At 43.9% G+C, this 17,039-nt stretch overlaps 1 pseudogene; it reads right to left on the reverse strand.

The window, feature by feature from the left end:
- Positions 1-10,331: 10,331 nt before the first annotated feature.
- On the reverse strand, positions 10,332-16,556 carry LOC125527501 (annotated as a pseudogene).
- Positions 16,557-17,039: the final 483 nt, after the last annotated feature.

The following is a 17,039-nucleotide window of genomic DNA, read 5'->3' on the forward strand; positions in this document are numbered from 1 at the left end:
CCTTTTGTCGACCCAGCTTAGTTTGGCCCAGGTAGCGTTGGGCCATTAACAGGCTGAATATTGTACTGGCCTGTTACGGCCGAGATGAAACCACGGGCCTTTAGCAGGCCAAAATGCATGTTGGGCCTCAATTTTCACTAGTCGTCGACGGGCCTTCAGCAGGCCGAAATGTAGACCTGGGCCGTTTTGGGCCCAGTTAGCTCACGGGCCGTTACCAGGCCGAAACATATCTCGGGCCTTAGTTGGCCCACTGATATCATGGGCCTTTAAGAGGCCGAAAGCTTAGCACAGGCATCAACGGGCCGAATTACGCGACAGGCCTTTAACAGGCCCAAAGTCACGTTGGGCTTAACTGTTGCCACCTTTAGCACGGGCCGTTAGTGGGCCCGATGTCCCGTCGGACCATATATGGCCCATGGGCAGCACGGGCCATTCCCAGGCCGAAAGTCACACCGGGCTGAAATGGGCCCATGTCTACATCAGGCCTCTAACAGGCCGAAAGTCACTGGGCTGTAGTTGGGCCCAAATATTCGGCGAACAATTAACGGGCCAGATCTGGCTTCGGCCGCAAATGGGCCCAAATATTGGGCGAACAATTAACGGGCCAGATCTGGCTTCGGGCCGTAAATGGGCCCAAATATTGGGCGAACAATTAACGGGCCAGATCTGGCTTCGGGCCGTAAATGGGCCTTTATTAAGCAGGCCGTTATTGGGCTGGCCCACTAGTACCTGATTAAGTTCTACGGGCCTTTGACTGGGCCGGCCTTTTTAACCTATATGGGCCTCTGTTGGGCCCAGCCACGTGTCGACGTATCATAGGCATGTCTCCTCCAATGGACGGGCGACATCTGGCCCACTGACAGCTGACAGGTGTTCCCTTCGGCCAATCAGAATTTTACACGTGGAAATTTCCCATTGGTCAGGTTAACGGGTTATCGGATCCAAAATCCGACCCGATAGCTTAACGCGTTCCGTTATGGATGCCACGTGTCGGTCACCCTTGACGAAAGCACTTCTGTGACGCGCGATTTATCGTCATGGAAGTGGACACTTCCGTGATGATAATTTTGGTAATGTCATGGAACACTTCTACGACACACAGGTATGACTATCTTGATTCTGTCATAAAATCATCATGGATGTACATGCATGACAAAAACGCGACCTACTGTGACAAACAGTATCATCACGAAGTGTATTTTTTGTAGTAACTTTGTATTGAGATCCAAAGAGAGAGAAGAAGCCATCTAGCTAAAACTATGGACCCGAAGGTCTGTGGTAAACTACTCACACATCATCAGAGAGGCGATAGTGTTGATGTAGAAGCCCTCCGTGATCGATTCCCCCTCCAGCAAAGCGCCGGAAAAGGCCCCAAGATGGGATCTCACGGGTACAGAAGGTTGCGACAGTGGAAATAGGGTTTCGTGGTGCTCCTGAATGTTTTCAGGGTATATGGGTATATATAGGAGGAAGAAGTACGTCGGTGGAGCTGCGAGGGGCCCACGAGGGTGGGGGCGCGCCCTCCTGCCTCGTGGCTCCTCGCTTCTTTCTTGACGTCCACTCCAAGTCTCCTGGATCACGTTTGTTCCAAAAATAACTCTCCCGAAGGTTTCATTCCATTTGGATTCCGTTTGATATTCCTTTTCTGCAAAACACTAAAATAGGCAAAAGAAACAGCAATTTGCACTGGGCCTTTGGTTAGTAGGTTAGTCCCAAAAATAATATAAAAAGGGTAAATTAAAGACCGTTAAACATCCAAAACAGATAATATAATGGCATGGAACAATCAAAAATTATAGATACGTTGGAGACGTATCAATGATGAGAAAAGTATACTTTTCGTCCCTCAACTCTTGGTGAAGTCTAGATTTGGTCCCTCAACTTCAAAACCGGACAACTTGCACCCCCAACTACCGAAACCGAACAAGGTTCGTCCCTGGACTCGGTTTTGACCGGTTTTGGTGCTGACTCACCCCGGTTTTGACCGGTGCTCACTCATATTTGTGTAATTTTTTTATGTCCGTGAACTTTTTGAATTTCACATACACTTTTCAACTCTACGTAATTTTATCAAGCTCGCGTATTTTTCAAAAATAAACATACTTTTTTTCAAATCAGCGAACTATTTTGAAATTTGCATACTTTTATAATATGTGTTCCTTTTATGCTAATCCATGAACTTTGTTTGAAATTCACGTACTTGTTTCAAGCTGAAATAATTTTTGAAATCCACATATTTTTGCGTAAAAAATTCCATATCCGCGTACTTTTTTCTAGTTCGCATAAACTTTTCAAATTCATGAACTCTTTCCAAAAAAATGTACTCGAATATGAAAAGGTACATCAATTTAAAAAAACTAGATGAACTTTAAAAAAATACGCATAATTAAAGAAAGTATATGAACTTGGAAAAAGTATGCAGATTTTAAAAAAGTACACAAATTTTAAAAAGGTCATGTATTTGAAAAAAGTAACCGTATTTTAAAAAGGTTCACGTATTTGAAAAAAGTAACCGAATTTTAAAAAGGATCCCGTACTTGGAAAAGGTAGGCAAATTTGAGTCGGAACGGTCAAAACCGGGGTGGGACGGCACCAAAACCGTGACCAGGGATGAATCTTGTCCGGTTTCAGAAGTTAAGGGTGCAAGTTATCCGGTTTTGGAGTTGAGGGACCAAATCTAGACTCCGCCAAAAATTGAGGGATGAAATGTATACTTTTCTCTATCAATGATCGTTTAGTTTTATTGCTATTGCTTTCGTCATGACTTATACATATTCCTTCTGACTATGAGATTATGCAACTCCAGATACCAGAGGAACACTTGTGTGCTATCAACGTCACAACGTAACTGGTGATTATAAAGATGCTCTACAGGTCTCCGAAGGTGTTTGTTGAGTTGGCATAGATCAGATTAGATTTGTCACTCCAAGTATCGGAGAGGTATCTCTGGGCCCTCTCTGTAATGCACATCACTATAAGCCTTTCAAGCAATGTGACTAATGAGTTTAGTTATGGGATGATGCATTACGGAACGAGTAGAGACTTGCTGGTAACGAGATTGAACTAGGTATGATGATACCGACGATCGAATCTCGGGCAGGTAACATACTAATGACAAAGGAATCAACGTATGTTGTTATGCGTTTGATCGATAAAGATCTTCGTAGGAATATGTAGGAGCCAATATGAGCATCCAGGTTCCGCTATTGGTTATTGACCGGAGATGTGTCTCGGTCATGTCTACATAGTTCTCGAACCCGTAGGGTCCGCACGCTTAACGTTCGATGACGATTTGTATTATGAGTTATGTTATTTGATGACCGAAGATTGTTCGGAGTCCCGGATGAGATCACGGACATGACGAGGAGTCTCGAAATGGTTGAGACATAGTGATTGATATATTGGACGATGTTATTCGGACACCGGAATGGTTTCGGATATTTATCGGAACAGAGGGGTTACCGGAACCCCCCGGAGTTATGGGCCATAAGGGAGTAGGAGAGGGCAGCCCGCAGGGTGGCGCCCCTCCCCCCAAGGGAGTCTGAATTGGACTGGGGGGAGGGGGCGCGACCCCCTCTTTCCTCTCCCTCTCCCTCTCCTTCCCTCTTTTCCCCTCTTGGAATAGGAAAGGGAGTCCAACTAGGATTGGGAATCCTAGTTGGGCTCCCCCTTGGCGCGCCCCCTCATGGCCGTCGGCCTCCTCCCTCTCCTCCTTTATATACGGGGGCGGGGGCACCCCAAAGGCACATCAATTGTCCCTTAGCCGTGTGCGGCGCCTCTCTCCGCAGTTTACCACCTCGGTCATATTGTCGTAGTGCTTAGGTGAAGCCCTGCGCGGATCACATCACCAACACCGTCGCCACACCGTCGTGCTGACGGAACTCTCCCTCGACCCTTTACTGGATCAAGAGCTCGAGGGACGTCATCATGTTGAACATGTGCTGAACATGGAGGTGTCGTACATTAGGTACTTGGATTGGTTGGATCGTGAATACGTTCGACTACATCAACCGCGTTAACATAACGCTTCCACTTTCGGTCTACGAGGGTACATGGACACACTCTTCCCGTCTCGTTGTTATGTATCTCCTAGATAGATCTTGCGTGATCGTAGAATTTTTTTTAAAATTGCATGCTACGTTCCCCAACAGTAGTCAGCGTGGCCCCACCCTCATGCAGAGGGCCACCGTGGCCCCTCAATGGCCCCACCTCACTTCCATTTTCTTAACTTTACTGATTTAAGATGGCCCTTTAACAATGATGAAAGACTGCCCTAGTACAAAGCATAGTCGAATTAATAATTACATACAATTTAAAGTTTTAAACAGAAATTGTGCATTTTTATATAAGCAAGAATAAGCCTACAAAAATGAAGTTTCCTAAGAAGGAAAGATTAGTGGCATTTGTATTAAGATTAAAGAAGAAATAAAATGAAATGAAAAGGAAAGCAAAAGTTAAAATAATTAAGTTTTTAAGAAAGAATGATTTAGTGACATTGGTATTACCTTTTAACAAGAAATAAAATGAGAAAATAAAACTTGTTTCGGTCGAGCCTACCGATAATCAAATGAAGGAAAAGGGTGAGTCGCCTAAAATTCTAATACTTGTGGTGGTGTCACCTTCAATAATAAATGAAAAAGATGAAGTTTTCTATGGAAGAATGAATTTGTAGGACTGGTGGTACCCTTAAAAATAAAGAAATATAAAAATAAATCAAATAATGAAAAAAAATTGCACGCAAATTACACAGAAATTGCACTTTTTATAATTTGCAAAAATAAGCATATAATAGAGGATTTTTCAAGAAACAAGGTTTCATAAGAAGGAATGAGGTAGTGGCACTAGTATTACCATTAAAGAAGAAAGAAATCAAATTAAAAATAAAAATAAAATCAAAATAATGAAGTTTTCTAAGGAAGAATCAATTAGTGGCATTGGTACTACCATTAAAGGAGACATAAACTAAAAGAAAAAAGAAAATAAAAGAAAAATAATAAAGTTTTGTAAGAAGAATGAATTAGTGGCACTTGGTATTAGCCTTTAAGAAGAAACAAGATGGAAAAATGAAACAAATACTGACAAAATTTGCACACATTTTACACATAAAATACCCCTTTTCTAATATGAAAGAATAAACATGTAATAGTGAATTTAGGAAGAACAAAATAATTTTTGTAAGAAATAATTAATTAGTGTCATTGATATTATCCTTAAAGAATAAATGAAATAAAAATAAAACAAAATCATAATGAAGTTTTCCAAGAAAGTGTTAATAAGTGACTTTGGTATTAACCTTTAAGAAGAAATACCATGTCAAATAATAAAATGAATAACGAAAAACTTTGCCCACAACTTACACAGAAAATGTGCCTTTTCATAATATGCAAGAATAAGCATACAATAGTGGAATTACACAAAATAACTTTTTTTTCTAAGAAGGAATGAATTATTTGCATTCGTATTACCATTAAATAAGAAATAAAATTCAATAAAAACAAAATAAAAATAATGAAGGTTTCTAAAACCAATGAATTAGTTGCTTGCGTATTAACCTTTAAGAAGAAAAAAAATGAAACTACATAAAAATGAAAATATTTTTTAAGAAAGAATGAATTAGTGGCTTTGGCATTACACTTTTAATAAGAAATAAAATAAAATAAAAATTAAACCAAAATCAAAACTATGAGGTAAAAACAAAAAAAACAAATAATGAAGGTTTCCAAGAAACAAATAAATTACTGGCTTTGATATTACCCTTTAAGATGAAAGAAAATGAAATAAAAACTAAAACAAAATTAAAATAATAAAGTTTCGAAGAAATAATGAATTAGTGGCTTTGGTTTTACCTTTTAAGAAGAAATAAAATGAAATATAAACAAAGAAATTCAAAATAACAAGTTTTTCTAAGAAAGAATGGTTTAGTGGCATTGGTATTACCTTTAACAAGAAAGAAAAATAATATAAGAAAATTGAAATACTGACATTTTCTAAGAAAGAATGAATTAGTGGCATTGCTATTACCCTTTAAGTAAATAAAATCTAAAAAACAATGACAGAAAGTGTACACAGCACACAAATTTTTTGATTTTTTAATACATGCAAGCAGAAACATATGATAGTATATTTTTTTCAAAAAATAAGTTTTCAATGAAGGAATGAATTAGTGGTATTGATATCACCTTAGAAGAAAGGAAAATAAAATAAAACTATAAAATTTAAATAATAAATTTAAATAAGAATGTATTAGTAGCATTGGTATTACCATTTAAAAGGAAATAAAATTTAAAAAACAAGCACACAACTTTGCACTAAAATTGCACATTTTTAATACGCAAAGATTAACCATATAATAATGCAATTTTGACACATATTGTATACTATTTGTGTGCATATATTTACACTCACCCAACATCACAAAACTATCCATGAAATTTAAAAAAACATGTAATAAATAAAAAGAAAAAAACAGAAAAAACAAAACAAATGGGAGAAAGGATAAGGTTGGGTCGCGCCTAGTAATGGGCTTCGACCCGTTAAGGAATCAACTGACCCAAATATGTGGTCGGTCAATTTAACACAATGATGATGGGATTGCTTGGACTCGGGCTAGGCAAAATCCCTGCTCGGCTTGTCGACGCTTGCAGCGGCGACACTTGCAAGTGTCGTTTCTCTTCTTGGAGGCGCTGCCATGGCCTCTATTCGTGCCCCTCTTCGAGCACAAGGAAAAAAATTCTTGATCTGGTTCTTCGGATCGGATGGCGGTGGCGTCAGAGCGTCGCTCCCCCTCTTGAAGGCATCATCTTGCTTGCTCGCAGGGTCCCTGGTGTTGGCTTTGGAGACAATCGACACCTTGTCAGTTTCGACTTGCCCTCTATCTAGGATGGTGGTTTAGCCGTGTTTCTTTCTGTTTGGGCTGAGCATCCCTTTGTTTCGCTGCTCCGGGTACCATGCCCACTCTTTCTCATATATGTGTTCGTGTCATGTGTTCTATCTTCCTATGCACTCATTCTGCTCTTCTTCTATCATTGAAATGATACCCAAACTTTACGTATTCGCGGGAAAAAATTTAACGCAGCCCAAACACCTCAGAGAACCAACAAGAAATCCCTAATAAACCAACTAGAAAAAAATAACAGCACGAATAGCAAAGCAATATCAACGGCACACAAAATCGACTGGCCGAAAATAAAATTTCAGGCAACCTACATGCAGCTAAATTGGTTCTGTTTCTAGCGTTGTCGCTGCGTGCTCGGGCCTGCACACGGTGAGAACCTTCAGTCCTTCACCAGATGTGCGTGCGGAAAATATTTATACCGCTCATGGTCACGGGTCCATTCGTGTTGTGCGATACCGATCTCAGTGCGGCGCGTACACCCGGCACGAGAAGCTAGACCTGCGATCCCTCTTGCTACCCTTGTTCTTTGTTCTGTTTCCGTTCTTTTTTAAGCATCTTCAGCTATTCAGTCTTTCAGGATATCAAAAAAAAGCGGCCTGGGAACGAGCCGGCGCTAGATCGGTTTCTGGAATTCGTTTCGCCCCAACCACGCCCCAGGTACCGCCCCCAAGGCGCCCCATTTTCGAAATCCATTGTTTCCACTCAAAGAAACAACAAACAGGCGATCATCGCAATAGTTCGGCGATTCGGTGCCACAGTTCGACGATCAAATAAAAGGACAAGCAGTAGTTCGGCGTACAGAAAAGGAAGAACGCAGAAGGAGTACATCAAACGTCAAGCTCAACCTCCAGCGGCGTCGACGGCGGCGTACGCGGGCTGGAAGGAGTCAGCGCGACTTCCGGGCTGGTCGGCACGGCTTCTGTGTTGCTGGGCGCGGCGGAGGCATCGTCGGTGGGGCTGGGCGTCGCGGAGGCATCGTCATCAGCCGCCGGGCTGGGCGGCGGCGTTGGCGGCGTCGGTATCTGATTCAGGATGAGGCCGCGCTCCACCAAAAACCACACCTTGAGCTTTTCGTCGCCGCTCTGGAGCATGTCAGCGCCACCCATCAAGAAGGCGAGGTCATTGTTCCTTTTCTTCGCGTCTTGAGCTTTGAGTTTCGCGACGGCGTTGGTCCGGAGCAAGTCGAGTTTGACGGCGCTGTTCGTCATCAAAACAGCCCACCTCGCCTCGGTTTTCTCTTCTCGCTGAGTGGCCCTGGTCTTGGCGTCGGCGAGGCAGTGTTTGATGAACTCTTGCACGCGCGCGGCAGCCGACTCGGCGTATTTCGCCTTCTTGGCACCTTTGTTGCCGTCCGGGCGCCCGTCGGCCGCGCCCGCGGTCAGAGCGTCCGGCTTGTACGTCTCTTTCGCTTTGGCGAGGGTGCGTCCGACGGCCGCCCATTTCTCGCACTTGTCGATCCGCTTGAAGACGTGGAGGTACTTGAACTCTGCGTCGATATTGTCATAGCGGAACATGGCGAGCATGCGTAGCAGCTGCGCAGAAGGAAAGAACATCAGTCGGCGTGCTGGGCACGCGCACGGCGCGCACGGCGGAAGGCAGCAGTAAGGACGGCGTGCGATACCTGATCCTCGACGCTGGTGCCGCTCTCCGGGCAAGCCGCGACCTCCTCGACGATCCCATGCCATTTGTTGCACGCCGTTTGGATAAGCCCCCAATGGTTCGCCATCGCCTTCGACCCACGCTTCATGTGCACGCTTTTAAAGTAGGGGTCGACGAGCTTCCGCTCGTCGAACTCGGTCTTGATGCGGTCCCAATACGTCTCAATGCTCTAGTTCGTGCCCGTGACCGGGTCGAGGCGGACGACCTTCCACGCTTCGGCGAGGCACTCCTCTTCCTTGGACGCCCACTTGATGCGTGGCTCGCCGGTCTTGGCCTTCTTCTTCTTCTTGTTCTTCTTCTTCTTCTTCTTCTTCTTCTTCTTCTTCTTCTTCTTCTTCTTGCCTTTCTTCTTCTTCTTCTTCTTCTTCTTCTTCTTCTTCTTCTTCTTCTTCTTCTTCTTCTTCTTCTTCTTCTTCTTCTTCTTCTTCTTGCCTTTCCTCTCGGCGCCGGTTCCTCCTCCTCTTCCTCCTCCTCCGGCTCTTCCTCGCCGTAGTCGAGCTCGGTGTCCATGTCGCCGAGGTTAATCGAGCCGTCCTTGGTAGTGAACCCGGGGGAAGCGGCGGCGGCAGCCGAGCCGGCTGCGATGATGTCCTCCATGTCGGCCTCCGTCGCGTCGGCGTCACGAGATGCGTCAAGATGCGTCTTCAGAGTGAGGACGCGGCGAAGAGGTGGCGTCGATGAGGCTGCGTAGTCCGGCGGCGAGTACGTGTACGGCCTGTACTGCATGCCGGCAACGCGGCGAGGGCGTGCGCTGAACAGGGCGCCCCATGGGGGAAGGTGATGTTGGAGTTTGAAGCCACCATGGGCATCCCCATCGGCATAGCCCGGCGACGACGTGCTCCATGGGTGCGGCGACGACGAGAACCCGGCCAGAGAGCCGACGCTTTGCTGGCTCCAGGCCGCGTGCGAGTGCCCACGGGTGGATTCATCATCGCCGCTGCGCGCCGCCTCCGCTTGTTCCGCCGCCGCGCAGGTGCTGGCGCCTCTGTTCCCTGGCCTTCTTGGCCCTGTTGCGACTGTCGCGGGTGACGGGCTACCCGGCGATTCCACATCACGCCTTCCACTCGGCGTTGCTCATGCCGTGGGGCTTGGATAGCGGTGCCCTCGGCTTCCTTTGCTTCGGCTGGGCGGCTGCGGTTGTGGGATCCGTCGCGGCGTGCGGCATCACATACTTCTTCGGCGGCATGGCGGACGGAAGGATAGGGAGGAGGCGAGCGTTTTGGCAGAAGGAATGGAGAAGAGAGAGGAGCCTAGGGGGGAAGCGGGAGAAAACGACGGGAAAAGGGCTTCAGTCGCTGATAGAGTGGCCCCATGCCGCTTTTCGCGTGTGCCGGCGCGCCCAGGCGACACCCGGCCGCTTGGGTTCGGGGCGGGATCGTCGGCTCTGTATTTGGCCCAAACCGGCGCTAAACGAGATCCTGAAGGCGCGATTGGGCCGATTTTCGGTCACCGGCGCTAAAAATTCATCTAGGGGAGGGACCTGTTGAGAACACGGCTGGAGATGCTCTTACATTACATAGATCCTTAGGTCTTTTGGCCTTCAGTTTTGTTCGTGTATAGGTATAGCAGGGGCACTTCAGACAAATAGTACTGCGTTGCACGCACAGCAGAGCAGAGATGGTGTTGGTTTCTAAATAGAAGTACTACTCTGGTACGTAACTTGGTAGGGGTCCGTCTGGACTGAAGCGTGGCTGTACTTACTGGTCACAGGCGCTGCAAATCTCGACGGATGTTTGAATGTGCAGGCCAATAATCTGGCCAAGACAAACAGGGAAAATGCCATTTGAAAATCTGTAGATGAAAAGAGGAATTGAGATGTTCAGGTTGCACAGGAAACATGGCAGCACTGATACATATATAGATACACTCATGTGATGACTGAGGATTGATTTTCTGCCGCAAAGAAAGGATTGGTAAATCAGCAGGCACTTCAGTTGGGATCACGGGGAATAGATAGCCCGGACCCCGGAGGCGTTGCCCCAACTTATCAGCAGTAAAACATGACACGCTTCACGTTTTCCTTGAGCTCAGGCAGAGGCTTAACAGCAACATTCCCTGCAGCTCTACTGCCGCCGCGTGCACCAGGAGGGGCACGGCTTGTCGTGCACCGCTCGCGGACCGAGCCACCATCGGAGGTATCCGGTTCCATGTAACCGAGCTCGAAAAGCCGCGAGGTGAGCATAGTATGCCGGAGGCACTGCACATGAAACCAGTACACTGAGAATAATGCTATACAAGAAAGTCCGATGATTTTCAACATCAACTAGGTATAACCGAACGGAGGTTTTGATGCATCCTCTGCTTACCAATCGATACAGAACGGGTGCACCTTGCGTAGCTGCAACAATAGGGCAATTAACGGTCAAGTTTACTGGTCATAATAAGCATATAAAAGTCGGAACAGGATTAGCGTGACGGTAACTTACGTGTAACACAAATTGTTCGTGAGAGTCTGTAAACCATCCGCGGTAAAATTGTTCTCATCCCAAAGGACATGGTAATGCGCAGGGCGGCTTGTTCCCTGAAAGTAATGTAATGTAAGGTTAGATCAAGTCAATCCCATCAGAATGCTCTCATTTCTACCTGTACAGAAAAACTCACCTGAATACCAGCATGGCTACAAAGGTAGAAATCGAACTCGGTAGGATGGCATATCTTTGAATCAACCACAGTACCTAATAAAATAAGATATAAGATGGTAACTAAAAGTTGACTCTGAGTTCAGTAATTGAGCTTTCATGCATGGAGTCGAGAAGCTACACAAAGCAAGTAAACTCGCTAACAAGGCAAACAACTCACCAGGCAGTATGTTTCCACTTTTTGTGTCAACACTTCGCTGATCGTTGTGGTTATTAGCAAATAGCCGTGTATGATGGCGCTTCTGGACCACCACAAAGGTAACAGGTGGCTGATAATTGGACTCCAAGGATGCGCACGCCTAGGTTTGTTAAACAGCAAAAATGTTCAGACTCCATGCAGATCTCATGCGACAATATTTAGAGAAAACACAACCTCACCTTTCTAATCGCATCAAGCTCATACAACAGAACCTGATAGAACTGTCCTTCGCTAACACCATCCCTGAAAAAAAAATGTGTGAGGTTCTATACAATAACGCCAATTGGACATGCTTAAATTAAGATAGTACCTATAGAATATGATCCTTTGGGGTTTCTGTCCAGTTGATCTATGAAAGGAAAGGAGAAGTTCTCTGCATAGTCAATAGAACATGTATATTTAGGTATTGATGAGGTGCAAGTGAACAAGATTCAGGTAACTCCTAGCGACAGGCATTAATATGTATGTGTCCTCTGCGTGTTAAATTTGTAAAGTATTACACGCATACCGTTCAAACAATATTCAGGTGTTACAAGTGAACAAGATCATACCTAACCATTCCACCATTTACAGTCCCTCTCTGAGGATCTTGCCATACTTTAAAAAGATCTTGTATCAACTCCTGGCGACGGGTTTGTGCACTCACCAATCCAGCATATTTGGTGACCTCAGGCCAATCTTGAGAAGCAACAACCTGCATGAGCATAAAACCATTTACAAATCGTTGGATGCCCAGCATGACGAGAACATGACAACAGTAAAACTGAAAAGCGGATGCTTGGCATTGAAAGAGCAAACTTTTGCCCAGAATATAAGTTTTACTACAAAATAATGCATGCATAATGATTTAAGATTAACATGTTATGCACCTACAGCTGCAATGGAAGGGCTAGAATCTTCTCCAGGATGAGGATGGGTAACATCAGCACCAAATATAATGGTTGGTCTGTCACTAACAAGGGGAATTCTCCTTGACAGAGCATCAACAAGTACAGTATTTCTCCCTCCCACCTAAAGAGTAAAGGAATGTGAACATCAAGTATAGAAAAGAGTAAAGGAATGTGAACATCAAGCATAGAAGGAACAGAACTACAAACACCAGGTTCGTAGTAGACAGAAGCCACAGAACAGGACAAACCTTAACATTGATTTTAAGGGCGACGTTTGCAAGATACTGCTGTGTCGTCTTAAAAACATGTTTCGTGAGACAGCATTGAGAGACCAATCCAAGATCTGTCTCGCATATTCTTTTGAGATTACCTGAGGGAATGATAAGAACAACACAGCGTCAGAAATTGATAAGAATAATAGTTAGTATTTGTATTACATAATACACTAGTTATCGTTTAATTAGAGGGCATACCATAAAGAGGACCATTATTGTCAGGCAAAATTGCAATGAGCAGGTCAAGCTCCCTGCCCAGTGGTTTCAGAAGATTCATAGCATCTCGATAGTGTGCCCTGAGTGCTCTTTCTACATGCTCAGCTCTCGTACATAAAGGAGGAAGCAGAGGATCCTTTGAGAAGTCCTGTGGTGAGAGGATATGAAGCGTATGAGAGAGAACGTTAAAACAACTGAATGTAAATGAACATGTTGAAAAAAAATGTCTGGAGGCAGTGGATAATATAGACCTACCATTCCAGATATTTCGCACATGTCAGCCAGCTGACGACAGAAACTCCTGGCAGCACTATCTTGGACATTCCGAGCAAAGTTAATACATATCCACTCCTTAACTCTACCACCATTGACCATTTTCTACAACCAAATATTGGAAGCAAAAAATTGCATAGCATTTTCAAACAAATATTGGAAGAGATACACAGGAATACCGTTTATAATGAAGGATTTAAGAGCATACCTTATGCCTCATATTCCATTGGCCAATTCTTGGCAATACATCCTTCTCTCTGCCACTATCGTGGTACTTAAGCTAATAGATAAAAACAGTAATCAGACATCCAGGGAAAAGATGTAGCATATAAAATAGTGAGAGTTGAAAGATGTCAACCATGTGTTAAAACATTGAACTTACTCTAGGGGGAGGTAGGACTCGAGCTTCAACTGATGCAAGACGTTCATCAATCCTTATACCAAACTCCCGTGCATATGGATCCTCATGGTATGAGTTGTGATTCACCGTCTGGTAACCAGAACAAAACAAGAAACAGGTTCAACATGGAAGCCATTCTTGTTGTAGGAAGAGAATAAAACTGACTATGATTATATGCAAGAAAAATCATAAATACATGGTTATCTGTAGTGTTATACCACAAGGAGCAATTGCCTCCCATCAAGCCACCTTAGCATGTGTACAATATAAGGCAACACCAGATTCGGTGGATCTCTCCTTACAAGTTATTGGACATGTTTTCAAATATCACTACCAAGTCCAAATTAGCGTAAGAAAAAGGAAAACCAGGTCCACTAGAGTAGATAAATGATAATAGGAAATTGGACGAGCTTATATACATAGCTGAAAGCATGTGTGGCTAAACCCAGAAACAGGCCATCGCTAAAAATAACAAAGAAATCCACATAATAATACAGTGAAACAGAAATAAATCAGTTTAAAATAGTTCACACCACAAAATGCGGCAAAGTTACCTGCAAAATGTCCAGCTCCCGCTGTTGGGGATGCTGGCAGGTCACCTTAAGAAGAGCAGTTATCTGCTTCTCATTCAGTCGTTTCGAGTAACGCTGTCCCTCAACAATCTTACATACCTTCAAGGTAAAAGGAGGCAACATATGATATGAAATGGATGTTTCTATAACTCTTTAACTCTATGTAGCATGCCGAATGTTTTTACTGTTCAATATGTTCGAAAAGTATGACACGAAATAATACAGGTTGTTTAGGATGCCAACCTCCATCGGAAGAAAATTCGGTCTCTGTTGGTTACCCACTTGCAAGCAAGGTAAAGTGGTGTGCTGAATGTTAAAACCATACGTCTCCTGGAAGTACTTCAATACTGTCTTAACAGTACCATGATCATCTATAGGGAAACTGTCACATGCCAAACCAAGAAAGGCAACAATCAAATTAACAGTGCGATGGACATAACAGAGGGTTCACATCTAGGTGAGTGAACTACATACGTTAATTCTCTTGTTGCTTGTGAGGTAAGACCAAATATACGATACTTTCTGCGCATATTGCCTCTATGTGTGACCTCAACCTTTACACCTCGTAGAGCCTTCTTGATCTGATCAGTGAAAAGGAAGGAAGCTTGTCAAGTAAAGAGTAAGCACAGAGCTACAAATTAAGCATGTACTTGAAAACATACGAGTAAAATATAAAACCATGTGATAATCGATAGAATAACATAACCTTCACACGGTCAGCATCTGATAATGGTCTGACTGAGACGTTTCTGTTCAAGAGTTGTGCAATGAAATCAATCACAGGAAGAGGCTCAATGAACGCTGTAGATGACATATCTGCAAAGCAAAAATGTCAAGCTATTTCAAGATGCTAGAGAAGACCAGATCAATTTAATGACACTATATGATTCATATCTTAGGACTGGACTGAACATGGAACAAAGGTTTACCCACCAAGCATGGCACATAAATACAACATCTAAGATTCAAGATTTCCAAAAATAAATATGCTCCTAATATTGACTGCTATTTACCGAAAAAGGCTTTTGCCCCACTTTATATATAAAGAAAACCACCGCAGCCACAAAGTTCAACACAGGTCCACACACACACACACACAAAGGTAGCACGACAAATAGTACAGGAGTGTTCTGCTGAGGGCACAGCTCAACAAGCCCTGAAAATAAAAGACAAGGCGGTAGCAGATTATAAGGATATGGCCATATGGGCACGGGGCACGGGATGCCATATTGAGAGGGCAGTTCAAACTGTGAACAATTTTTCGATAGTGATGGCTCCTATATTTTTTCTCTAACATTATTAATCTATTGGAGCAAACATGGCTGATGTATCTGTAATTTGTGAACTTTACATACACTACCTACCAATCATCCTAGAAGCAAGAGGCCTGAGTAGGGAAATATTAGCGGATGGAAATTATAAACTTCATTGTAGCCAAAGCTATATTTACCAATAGCAATCCCCTTAAGTTATACTCCCCCCTTAACTTATTACGAAACAGAGGCAGTAATTCGCAAGAAGCAAGCAATAGTTATCAGTAGTCAACTGTTTCATCTACTACGAGTTATTCTTAAAATGGTCATTATTCTAAAGTGGAAACAATGATTGCTCGTCTCATAGTGGTACTATGGATTGTGAAGATAAAGAGTTGGGATCTAACCAATATTCAGTGAAAGTCCCATCTGTGTGGGCCGTATGCTCTGGTAAAAACCACGCCAACTTTCCAAGCCATCACCAAGTTGCTGGCGCCTCCCTAAGTTCGGCGAATAAAATGACCTGGCAACTGGGGAATACCTAAACATGAAAAGTGAAGAAATGTTCAACAGCCATGCTAAAACAATAGTATCATACATCCACATGGTGGGAAAAGATCACCTTGCAGTAGGTAATTCACGTAGAACAATGTCAAGCACTTGAATAGCTTCTTGAGGAGCATCTGGTTGCTTCCCAGCTAAAAACATAGCTAAATGATGGAGATCGGCACGCGCGGCAAATTTGATGGCGACCGTAAAATGTTTTTCGCGCCTTAAGGTAAGGAGATATATCAGCAAGGAACACAAACGTGTATCAGCTAATGGCTATGTCTACAATAGCAAACCTTTGTGCAACTTGCGCACCACCAAGTTTATCATCCTCATCCTGTAGAACAATATTAAAGGTCCTAGAAGTAAATGGCAACGGTCCAGCAGTATATAGGCTCTTCCTTCCATCATAGGCAGGAAGACGACCACCCAAAAGAGAATGTCTGAAGAGTGTTACAAGTTGTCCTATGACAGCACGATTGACACCACGGGAAGGAATGTCAGGAGTTATAGATACCTGATGTGATATCAAATGAAAGCTCATGAGAGGAACATATTATATGTTCAAGAAGTTCTGCAAGAATGAGACCTTACATCATACTGGTGAAGATCTTTATCAGGCAATTCAGCAGAGAAATGATTTGCTTTCACGATGCACCTACTGCCAAATGTACCCTTGCCAGGCCGCATTGGAAATCTTACTGATTTAGTCGACGATGGTGCTGATTGGATACCTTGTCTAGAGGAACTTTGACCTGGGATATCAAGTTGCTGAAACTGTAACTGGACTTGTCCAGTGTTCATCTCAACATGTAGTGAGGATGAGCCAGTTTCGGGTGGTGAAGGTCTAAGCACCGGAACTTGGTTCTGGACTTGTGGAGCTTGGTGCAGTTCGGGAAGTGTTACTGATGGAGTAGCAGGAACTCCGCGTCCATGACTCCCACTCCTATGCCCATCATGGTATGGTTGTGGTGTTCCTCTTTGGCGTGGGGCACCATGGCCATAATACCCATGTGCTTGATACTTAACAGGACCACCAAATGGTTGATGTGATGCTGGATCCTGAAAATGTCCACCAGAACTCAGGTGTTGTCCACCACCACGACCACCTTGTTGAGAATATTGAGTATTGGCATGTAGCGGCGCCTCACAGCTGTTGGGTCTCTCAACCGCTGTGAGGATCTGAACCAGGGTTTTTGGGAGACTGGGCGAGTTTAGT

This window comes from Triticum urartu, unplaced genomic scaffold, assembly GCF_003073215.2.
Source record: "Triticum urartu cultivar G1812 unplaced genomic scaffold, Tu2.1 TuUngrouped_contig_4118, whole genome shotgun sequence".
NCBI classification, from domain to species: Eukaryota; Viridiplantae; Streptophyta; class Magnoliopsida; order Poales; family Poaceae; genus Triticum; species Triticum urartu.